General features: G+C 48.3%; 1 long non-coding RNA gene across 1 annotated transcript; it reads left to right on the forward strand.

The window, feature by feature from the left end:
* Positions 1 to 1922: 1922 nt before the first annotated feature.
* Positions 1923 to 3953, forward strand: LOC141407613 (uncharacterized). Its single transcript, XR_012417293.1, has 2 exons — positions 1923 to 2048; positions 3463 to 3953. It is a non-coding gene; the product is annotated as an uncharacterized lncRNA (long non-coding RNA).
* Positions 3954 to 11191: the final 7238 nt, after the last annotated feature.

Raw genomic sequence — 11191 nt, forward strand, 5'->3', positions numbered from 1 at the left:
CTCATTGGTCTGGGAAAAAGTTAAGGTAAGTCGCATTAGTTTATGCATCCTGGGGCCTTGAGCTACACCTTGTGGTCTGCAGTAAACATTTCCTGACCCCAAAACAAGAGCAGAAATGTCAAAGTCTTTCACATTACCCTTGTTGAGACTAAATTAAGACTTTTGCAAATATAATCGCATCTTAGTCTTTCACACATTTGGTGAGGGAGAACTGGCTTTTACTCTGGGATCATTGCTCTCTGCCATCCTTCCCAATCCATGGCTCTCCATTTGTCCACCCACTGCTAAATCTTCACCTCCTAAACCAGTTCTGTTTGGACTGGCCATCAGCCTAATCCATACAGCCTTCCTTCCCTTCCCTCCTCTCGCACTTGGGCCTCACACCTTGGCTTTACTTTGGAGAAAGTTTAAAAGGCTGGTCTCCTCCATCCGCTTTAATCATATTCTATTATCTTGATCAGCATTTGTATTCTACATTGTAAGACATTCTGGCCTGAATTCAGACTTCACGGGGGAGGGGAGGGAGTTGGAAAGAGGATTGTTGATGACGGTGATACTTTATTACGTGTGATGGTCATGGGTTAGACGTTCAGCTCCTCTAGCTGGAGGCTGGGGGTGGGGAAGGGGAGAGGACACCAAATATCATGAAGTCACAGTGCAAAATATTTTTCAAGGAGACATCAAAGCCTTTTTCCATGGTGTCTTGCCTTGACCCCATTTCACACTGGCAAAACACAAACTCAAATTAAAATAAAAATATCAGGCCAGCTCCATTTAGCCAGTTGGGCTGCTGGGCTAAGTGACTGACTTTATTAAAATCGCCAAATGCAAACATTCCAAGATTTATTTTCCTTGCTTATAATTTTTCTGCCTTTCCACTGGTGGGCTGTTTATTTCTAATAATTTGGTAGGAAAAAACATTGGCTCATACCAGTGGAGGTCTCATATGCCAAGCTGCAAACCAGAGCACATTTTACTGAGGAATAAAACCCCTGGAAAACAGGCTCCAGGGGGGCCCGCTGACGGCAAATTTACAAGCATAGTACAATTGACGCCATTATAATTAGTTCCCCCCAAAAGTCTTATTTTTCAGGGCAGAGATCCGACTTTCTCTTTACACATGAATATCTCCGGACTAGAGCAAGAACATTACGGAGGGTGAGTCATAGACCGGCTTTGGGCTTTAAAGACTAACGCAGATCCTATAAATCTAACCCACATTCTTTTACTGGGAATGACTGACTTTTATGAAAACCAAGGATTGTAAATCAGAAACCTAAATAGCTTACTTCGCAGCAGATAAACACAGATTTATGTAGTGATGGAGCCCTAAGTTAACCCTTTCATGGGGCCACAGCAGACCTGAGGGTATGTGTGCGGTTGGGGGGGGGGGTTCCATCCAGCACTGGTGTTCCTTTCTAAACACTGCAGGGTGGAGGGGAGACATGCCACATGTTTATCTACAGCCGACTGAGGTGGGAGGCAAGAGGAGTGTCTTCTTGAGCCAAGTGAGCTTCCTACTGATCCATCTCAGCTGGGTGCACGTTAAGCAGCCAAGATTTGGCCCCTGATTATTTCAAAGGACAATCTCCAACTTGAAGTCACACACACACACACACACACCCCAGGTCTAACCTAGAAGGGGCTTCTGCACGTGTGCTTGTATGCGAGCCTATTACAGCCTGGGCTTCTAATAATCAGTTGTGTAATCTCTGACAAAACACCAAAACTCTGCGGACCTCAACCTTCTCATCTGCAAAATGGTGCATCTGGCATGTCATAAAGATTAAATAGGACAATTTTGTAAGGTGCTTAAGACAGTGCTGGACTCACGCTGGGCACTCAATACATATTAGCCAGTATTATTCCCATTGTTACTAGAGCCACTGGTTATATAGGCCGGGCTTCTCAAGCTACTGGGCACACAAGTCGCCTAGGGACCGAATTAATGTGCAGCTCTGATGCAGCCGCCTGAGACCCGCCTTTCCAGCAGCCTGCCAGGAGGTGCTGATGCTGCCGGCGCCTGGACCGCGCGTTAAGCAGTGCAGGTGAGCAGCTCGCCGAATGCACAAGCCACGCCCACACCCTTTCTCGTTCACTTCTGATTGCAACTCCTTCCGCCGCGTGGACGGGTTCAGCACTCTCGGAGTGGATGTCATTATTAGCCATCGACGCGAACCTCGGCAAAGAGACAGTTCCTACCGGTCTCCAAATCCTCTCGGGCCCTAAGCGAGCGGCCCCGCAACCCGGGTGCAGCCGGCGCGGTCCCACGTGTCCCTACCGCGGGCCGCTCCCGGCGACCCTGCAGCCGCCGCGCGCTTATCTCTGCCTGCCCGCCCCGCCCGGCCGTTCCTGCGCAGCCCGGGGTCGGCCTCGCGCTTCTGTGTTTAAACAAGGCTGGCCCTTGTGTTGCCCACTTCAACTTTAAAGGGAAACAGGACCCGCTGATCCCGGGAGGGAGGGAAGGACATCCATCATTTTTATGTGGCATTTCAAAGGAGGAGGCCTAGGCAGTCCAGAGACAAAGGCCTGCTGCGGGGTTAATGGAGAACCCCCATTTAATCATTAACGCTTAATACTAAACCCGCCCAGAGAAGGCCCGCCTGACGGGAGTGCAGAGGGTCCCAGGGAGGCCCTGGCTCAGCCCTTGGGGGCTGAGGGGCCCTATGGGGGTCGGACGGGTTCAGGGCTGTCGTGGGTGGCTATGACATTGGTGCTCCAGGGCCATCATTGCAGAAGGGGGTTTCAGCTGAAGCTCAGGGTGGGAGCCTGAGAAAGGAGGGAGTGGTCACCGAGGAGGCACCAAACTGGGGAGCTGAGTCCCTTCCACCGGTTCCCCTTGCCCTGGGAAGGTGAAAGCATCAGTTTACTTTCTAGGCCAGACCTGAGATCGGAGTGAGTAAACCACGCAAATCCACGCGCACCTGGCCTGTGGTCCCCTGCGAATGTGGGGCCTCCGCAGTGCTTCCTCCTTCTGCCAGGGCTGTGATAGGGGCATCCCCGGGCTCTTTGGAGCGCCCCTCCCCAACCCGCTCAACCTCAGGACTGAGGCATCCCCACACTCTGACATCTGCTGACGCCCCCCACCCTCAGCCGTCCACCTCCCACCCTTCACTCTGTCCGCCCCAGCTCCCCACCCTTATCGCATTTTAATCATTTACCTGGAGCTGGGAATAAGTTGCCTCCTCATTGTTTTCCCAAGTGCTTGAACAAAGCCTGGCATTGCACAGTGAGAAAGTCATTTCCTTTAAAATGCCCCTCGAAACCCGAGGAGGAGGAGGAGGAGCAGAAAACGTGGCCAGCACAGGCTTTGACCCCTGCTGGGCACTTGTTCAACCTTTTCTTAAAAGAGGGGAGCAGACCTCAGGCCCTAAACTGACCCTGGTTTGTGGCTAGAATTTAATACGCACACTAGTGTGTTAGCTGCCTCCGACTTACTTTTAATTTATTTTTATGTTGAAGTTTAGCACCATCCGTGATGTTAACTGGATGTAAAACGGAGTGAATCATCACAAACTGAACAACCTGTGAAACCAGCACCCAGATGGAGAAACAGAATTTGCTAATTTTGAATTCACAAAACGTAATTTTTCTGGGCTCCCGGAAGCCCCTCCCCCTGTCCCTTTCCTCTCTCTATCCCTCCTTCCAGAAGGGCAGCCACTCTCCTGACTCCCAATAGAAGATAATTTTGCCTGCGTTTAGTTTTCCATCGGTCATTTAAATGGAATCACCTGGGCTCGGCTTCGCTGCCTCAACCTGTTGTTCGTGATTTTCGTTTGTGTTCAGTGGTATGTAGTTGTAGATTTTTCATTCCCATTGCTGAAGAGTATTCATGGTGTTTATTTTTATGGTGACTTTATATGTGTAATACACAGATGCTGGTTTTCTATTTACCTCCATCTCTACTTGTTCAAATTATAAAACAATAAAACAAATCGAGTTCATTTAAAAAATCAAACCCAGCCCTGATGGAACACAGTTACCGCAGAAGTAGTGAGGACGGTGCATGAGTCGTGAAGATATGGTGTTTCAACCTAGTAATTTAGAGAGATGGGGCTTCTGATCCCATGCACATGCCTGGGTTGGTCCACTTTTAAAACTTGTCAAATGGGAGCTTAAGAGAGTCTTCTGGGGCTCCCTTGCAGGCCCAGCACTGCGGAGGCATCCCCCACTTGCAACTCCTTGGTATGTCTTAAAAGGACCCAGTGGGCACACAGGTGTGGCCTCCAGTACCTCTCCCAAAGCACTCCTGTGGTAGAAAAGTGGGTGGCCTGCCTTAGGGCTCTCAGGACACACTGCTGACCTTTCCTGCCTCCCTGTGGGAAAATTTCCCAGAAGGAAATAAGATCAGTAGAGTTAGGGCCTTGCAGGGGGCCTCCTGCCCCAGGAGCAGGATAGAAGGAAACAGTTCAGATCTGGCTTAAGCCAAGGGCCTACCCCTATCCACCAACCCCCGCCCCCAGGGCTCTGTCTCCAACTGGAGCTTCTGCAAATCCTGCTCTCCTTTCCCTGCTGAGGGAGAGACCCTCCTGGAAATAGCACCCAGCCAGGATCACCTGGGGGCTGTAAGCGAAGGAAGCCTGAGAGAAACTTGAGCCCCTGCTTCAGGCGCAATTCCATAGGGCTCAATTCGCTCAATTTGGTGTAGATTTCAGTGTCTCCCTCAAGAGAGGAAAAGTAACTCACAGACCCTAAGGAGAGATGATACTGACTTGTTTACCTTCAGATCGTGCTTTGAAAGTCCTGTTGACTCATTCATCTTGGAGATCCAATCACCCTGCCATTGATCTCCCACACTTACTAGGCTGAGAAGAAAGACTTCTCTCCTTGCAAACCCAAATTTGAATCCCAGCTCCTTGTCCCTTCATAGCTCCATGACCTTTTGCAAGTCCCCTAACCTCTCCCAACCTTAATTTCCTGGTGTGTGATGTGAAGGTAATAGTACACTCCTTGCAGGGCACTGGTGAGAACTAAATGGGCTGGTGCTGTCCCAACATTTGGCAAGAAGCAGCTCACTAAAGCAGTGTTGGGCTCCATATGTGCAAAAAGAGGAACAGAAAAAAAGTCTCACTTTGAACCCAAAAAGTCTAGTTTTTAACCCCAGTTTTGGGTGCTTCTTCATTCAAGTTCAATTTTTTATTTGAACAGAAGAGAGAAATGAGAGAAAGAGGCAGAGTTCTGCTTGTCATACCCAGGTGATTCTGACTGGCTTAGGGTCTCAGGTTTCCCCTGCAGTGTGATCCTCCCTGGGCTTATTTATTTCCAACGCAGCCTTCGAGATGCTTCCAAAGGGCTATCTCAAGACCCTCAGCAAAGGCCCTAAAGCAGGATTCTAGCGAATACCTGCTGCAGGATAGTGCCTCTGCTACTTGGGAAATCTTACTCCCTTCTCCCTAAGGACCACCACATGTTCTATTCTGACACTCACAAACATTATTAGACATTTCTGATGCTTAAAAGAAAAATCCAAGTTAAATTCCAAAAAATTTATGTGCAACAATTGGGTTTTCCTGTTTTGAACCGAGATTAACCAACTTGACTTCATTTGCCTGGGATTTTCCTGGTTTTAGCACTGAAATTCCCCATCCCAAAACACCTCCAGTCTTAGATAAACCAGGATAATGCACCACCCTACCCAAATGGCTTCATCACATTCTCCTCTGGTTATTTTCTGCCTCACCCTAATTAATAGCTACGTTTATTAAGCAGAGACTGTGCTAAGCACATTTCCTACATAATTTCACCTGACTTTCCTAATAATCCTATGAGGTAAACATTACTATTATTATTATTATTATTATTGAAACTAGCATACTTCCCTGTTTCTGTGCTAAACAATACTGGGACTAGGAAAAATAATTTAGCTGCTTGCTTTAGGAAATACTTTCTGCTGGAAAACAAAGCTGCTGCCCTGTTTTCTTATCAAGACCAAAAGCTTGCTAATCAGTACTCACTCTAAGACCCTACCCTCACTGTGCACACTGATCAAAAGGTCCAGTCTTTCAAGAGCTGCCTTAAAATCACACAGCTCAGAAGAGAAAGCCCTGTCAATACCCTTATTTCTACTCCTTCCTTCCGAGACTGTGCAGGTAGTGGGCACCCTGCCTTCTAGTATACGTTCCTGAGGTTCTCTTTGAGAAGTCAGCTGTCAGCATTATTTCCCTAGTTTTAGTGATGAGGCATCTGAAGTTCAAAGAGATGAAGCATCTTTTTTGATGAACGATGAGTACTTACTAGTTTTACTGGTTGAGTCCCTCTCAGGGTTAGCCAGTTCCCCCAAACAGCAAACCACTTTCCCACAAGAACTCACACGAGCGAACCAACCGATGCCAACCCCACATCCCCAACCCCCTCCCCTATGGGGCTCTCACACTCTGGGCCACCGTTCTCCTGCCCTAGCTACCTCAGGGCCAGGAACCAGATAACTAGGGACAGCCCTACACCCCCAGAGCCCACTGGAATGATGCACACCAGCCAGCCCTACGCCTGCTGGGCCTGACTTACCCGTTTGCTCCCTTGGAAATCACAATAAACGTTCCTGCCCATTTCCCCCTACCCTTCCCCCTCCTGCCAGGCCCTGGTGCTTTCCCCAGTGCCCACCCCCACTCCCCCTACCCCCTGCCCCGTGGTGTGTCCTGCCCCATCTCCTGGGATCTGTGAGTGTAGCACAATTTCTTTTCAGCAGCAGCTATCTCCTGATCTGTTGGCCTCACCATACCTGATTAATAATAAAACTTTCCTTTTAAAATACTGTGTCTGAGGGACAGAGGGCAGCTCTGGTCACATGGGTCATAGCTAATGAAATCCAACCCTGCTCTGCTGCTCTGTGGCCATGGTGGCACCCTGTGTGACATCACCAGACTGGGCCATGCTGGGCTGAGGCTGAGGGCTGCTGACAAGTGTCCTTTGTACAAAACCACCCATTCCTGTGGGCTGCAAGCTCCTTTTCTGCCCAAGTCCATAAGAGTCCAAGCCAATCATCCCGTTCAGCTCTGCACCCGCTGATGACCTCTGAGCACCACTGTGTGGCCAGCAGGACTGACACAGCCCCTGCCTCATGGGACCACCAATTGGAGGGTATCCCAGGCAGCAACTCCCCAGCCCCCAGTTTCTACGTTTCTGTATTAGTCTGTTCTCACACTGCTAATAAAGACATACCCGAGACTGAGTAATTTATAAAGGAAAAAGGTTTCGTTGACTCAGTTCCACATGGCTTCGGAGGCCTCACGATCATGGTGGAAGGTGAATGAGGAGCAAGTCATGACTTACATGGTGGCAGGCAAGAAGGCATGTGTGGGGGAACACCCCTTTATAAAACCATCAAATCTCGTGAGACTTACTATCAGGAGAACAGCATGAGAAAAACCCGCCCCCCATGATCCAATCACCTCTCTCTTGGCCCCTCCTCTAATTCAACATGAGATTTGGGCAGGGATGGACACAAATCCAAACTATACCAAGCTGTCATAAGAAAGTACCACAGGTTAAACAATGGAGATTTATTTTCTCACAGTTATAGAGGCTAGAAGTCCAAAATCAAGGCATCGGCAGGGCTAGTTTCTCTCAAGGCTTCTCCCCCTGGCTTGCAGATGGTCACCTTTTCGCAGTGTCTTCACACGGTGTCCCTCTGTCTGTGCATGCTTCTGTTATCTTTCCAAGGGTCCAAATTTCCTCTTCTTATACGCACACCAGTCACATTGGATTAAGGCCCACCCTGAAGACTTGATTTTAGCTTAATTACCTCTCAGAAGATTTGTTTTTTCAAACACATTAGGTTCTAAGATGCTGAGAGTGAGGACTTCAACATCTAAATTTGGAGCAGGGACACACTTCAGCCCATGACAGGTGGTGTATGCACATCTCAGCTCAAGCACACAAGATGGAACACAAGTGAGCAAGTGGCTTCTGTGTGAGGAAGGTAGAGAAAATTCCTCAAGTCCATAAGGCTCAGGATGGGATCCATCACCTTGGGGCAAAATGTCCAGCTCTAGTCCCAGTCTGCCATGTCCTGGCCACAGAACCTCAGGTGGTACGCCTCTTCTCAAAGCCATGCTTTCATTGTTTCAGGAGGCAGAATGATCATGGTCTTGGAGGCTGACGGTGAGGAGTTAACAGTATAATTTGTGTGTAGCAGTTCCACCAGCTGACATTTGTGAGAATGACAACTTTGAATGACAACTTCCTTTTTTAATTTTTTTTCTAATTTATTTTTGCTTCCCTTTATTGAGCTGTAGGGAAACTTTTGGCATTTTCCCTGCCTCCTGGGGTTTGTTTTAAAGTCCAAGTGCTTAGTAAATGTCAGCAGTTGGATTTAAAGACTCTTGGTAAAACCAGCTCCCAGAGACACAAATGTGCTCATAGATTTGTACATGATTAGAAAACAGTCAAGTGCAGTAGAAAGTAGCCATTAGGATTATTTTCCAAAGGTCTTAGATGTTTCCACTCTGCCTCTTTCCATGAGCTACTTAAGGTAACCCTTTGTTATCCACTGAATGAATGTTTGTTCCCCTCAAATTCGTATTGAGATCCTAACCCCTGATGTGATGGTGTTAAGAGGTGAAGTCTTTTTTTTTTTTTGAGATGGAGTTTCGCTCTTATTGCCTAGGCTGGAGTACAGTGGCATGACCTCGGCTCACTGCAAACTCTGCCTCCTGGTTTCAAGCGACTCTCCTGCCTCAGCTTCCCGAGTAGCATGGCCTGGCTAATTTTTGTATGTTTAGTAGAGACAGGGTTTCGCCACATTGGCCAGGTTGGTCTTGAACTCCTGATATCACAATCCACCCACTTCGGCCCCCCAAATTGCTGGGATTACAGGCATGAGCCACTGCGCCCGGCTGAGGTGAAGTCTTTAGGAGGTGAATTAGGTTGTGAAGGTGAAGCCCTCATGAATGGGATTAGTGCTCTTAGAAGAGATACAAGAGGCTAGGCACAGTGGCTCATGCCTGTATTCCCAGCACTTTGGGAGGCTGAGGCAGGCGGATCACTTGAGGTCAGGAGTTCGAGACCATCCTGGGCAACATGGCAACATGGCAACATGGTGAAACCCCATCTCTAGTAAAAATACAAAAATTAGTTGGATGCAGTGGTGCATGCTTGTAGTCCCCGTTACTTGGGAGGCTGAGGCATGAGAATCACTTGAACCCAGGAGGCAGAGGTTGCACGGAGCTGAGATCGCACCACTGCACTCCAGCCTGGGTGACTGAGTGAGACTCTGTCTCAAAAAAAAAAAAAAAAAAAAAAAAAAAAAAAAAAAAAAAAAGATACAAGAGCTTCCTGTCTCTGCTCTCTCCGATGTGAGAACACTGCAAGAAGACAGCCATCTACAAACCAGGAAGAGGGCCCTCACCAGAACCTGACCATGCTGGCACCTTGATCACAGACTTCTAGCCTTCAGTATGTGATAAATACATTTCTGTTGTTAAAACCACCCAGTCTATCACAATTTGTTACAGCAGCTGGAACAGACTAAGGCACCCTCTCCACTGGCATTTCTCAAGGAAATATGTAGAAAAGCAAGACCCATCCCTGTCCTGAGGAGTTAGCATGGACTGGGGGAGGCCAGATGGTAAAGCAATCAGCAAACAAAATAGAATGAGGTTTTCTCACCCCAGAAAATGCCACTTGACGCTGTGAGCTATCTTATAGAGGGTAATTTTAGATCTTATTACCCAGCAGGGCTGACTTGAGAGCAGTGATACCCCTTGAGCATCTCTAGACTAGGGAGGATGAAAGGCAATCCAGGCAACATGGGAAACACTGGAGAGGTGGTGAAGGAAAGGGAGGACACAGAGAACTGGTGCGAAGACATGTTTACCAATCTTGGCACATGGCAAGAAGGAGAGTGGCAGAGAAGAAGACCAAGAAGGAAGCTGTGGCTTGAATGCCAAGTTGGGGCATCTGGACACACCTTCTTAAGTAATAGAAACTAAAACCAGTATTCAGTAGAAATTGACCTCACCTAAGTTGGGTTTTTGGAAGATAACTCAAGCATCTAGCAGAGTGGACTAAAGGGGAACAGCGCTAAGCAGGTGGCCCAGCTGGAGGTGTGCCAGTGGTTCAGAGAAGAGGAAGGGAGGAGCAGTGGGGTCTAGGTAGAAGCAGTGGGGACAGAGACACTGGGGAGGCAGAGCTGGTGGCCAGGGCAGGGTGCGGGTGGAGAGAAGAGTATCCTGTTGCTGCTGTTACGAATCACTACGAAGATGGTGACTTAAAAACAACACAGGCCAGGCACAGTGGCTCATGCCTGTAATCTCAGCACTTTGGGTGGCCAAGGTAGGCAGATCATTTGGGAGGCCAAGGTGGGCAAATCATTTGAAGTCAGGAGTTCAAGACCAGCCTGGCCAACATGGTGAAACCGGGTATCTATTAAAATTATCTGGATATCCAAACAATTAGCTGGGCATCTAAAAAATTAGCTGGGCATGGTGGCACATGCCTGTAATCCCAGCTACTCAGGAGGCTGAGGCAGGAGAATTGCTTGAAACCAGGAAGCAGAGGTTGCAGTGAGCCAAGATCGCACCACTGCACTCCAGCCTGGGTGTCAGAGCGAGACTGTCTCAAAAACAAAACAAACAAACAAACAAAAAACAACCCCACCAACTCCTTGCAGTGCTGTAGGTCAGAGTTTTAACCAGGTCTGACTGGACTAAAGTCAAAGTGTCACAGGCTGCACCCCTTTCTGAAGGCTCTAGGGAAAAATCCATTTCCTCATGATTTTTTTTTCAGCTTCTAGGGGCTGCCCACACTCCATTCCCTGCGGCCCCTTCCTCCGTCTTCAAAGCCAGCATTTCTCTGACTTTTCTGTGTGTGTGATCACGTCTCCTTCTGACCAGCTGGGAAAGGTTCTCTGATTTGAACAAATCATGGGATTAGATTGGGCCTATCTGGACACTTTAAGATAATCTCCCCATCTCAGGGTCCTTCACTGAACCACATATGCCAAGTCCCCTTTGCCACATAAGGTTACGTGGTCACAGGTTTGAGGAATTAGCATGCGGCTGTCTTTGGGGGACTTATTTTGTCTACCACATTCATTTAACCACAAGCTCTAAATCCAGGCAGGAACACCTCTCCCAGGGAGCCCGCTGCCTTCATGCTGGTCCACTGTCCTCTCTAAGTATTTGACTCTGATTTACATGAACAGTCCTCTTTCTTGAAGCATTCAGCCCAAGGTGTCAGCTCCAAACCTATC

Source organism: Macaca fascicularis, chromosome 9 (assembly GCF_037993035.2).
Source record: "Macaca fascicularis isolate 582-1 chromosome 9, T2T-MFA8v1.1".
Taxonomy (NCBI): Eukaryota; Metazoa; Chordata; class Mammalia; order Primates; family Cercopithecidae; genus Macaca; species Macaca fascicularis.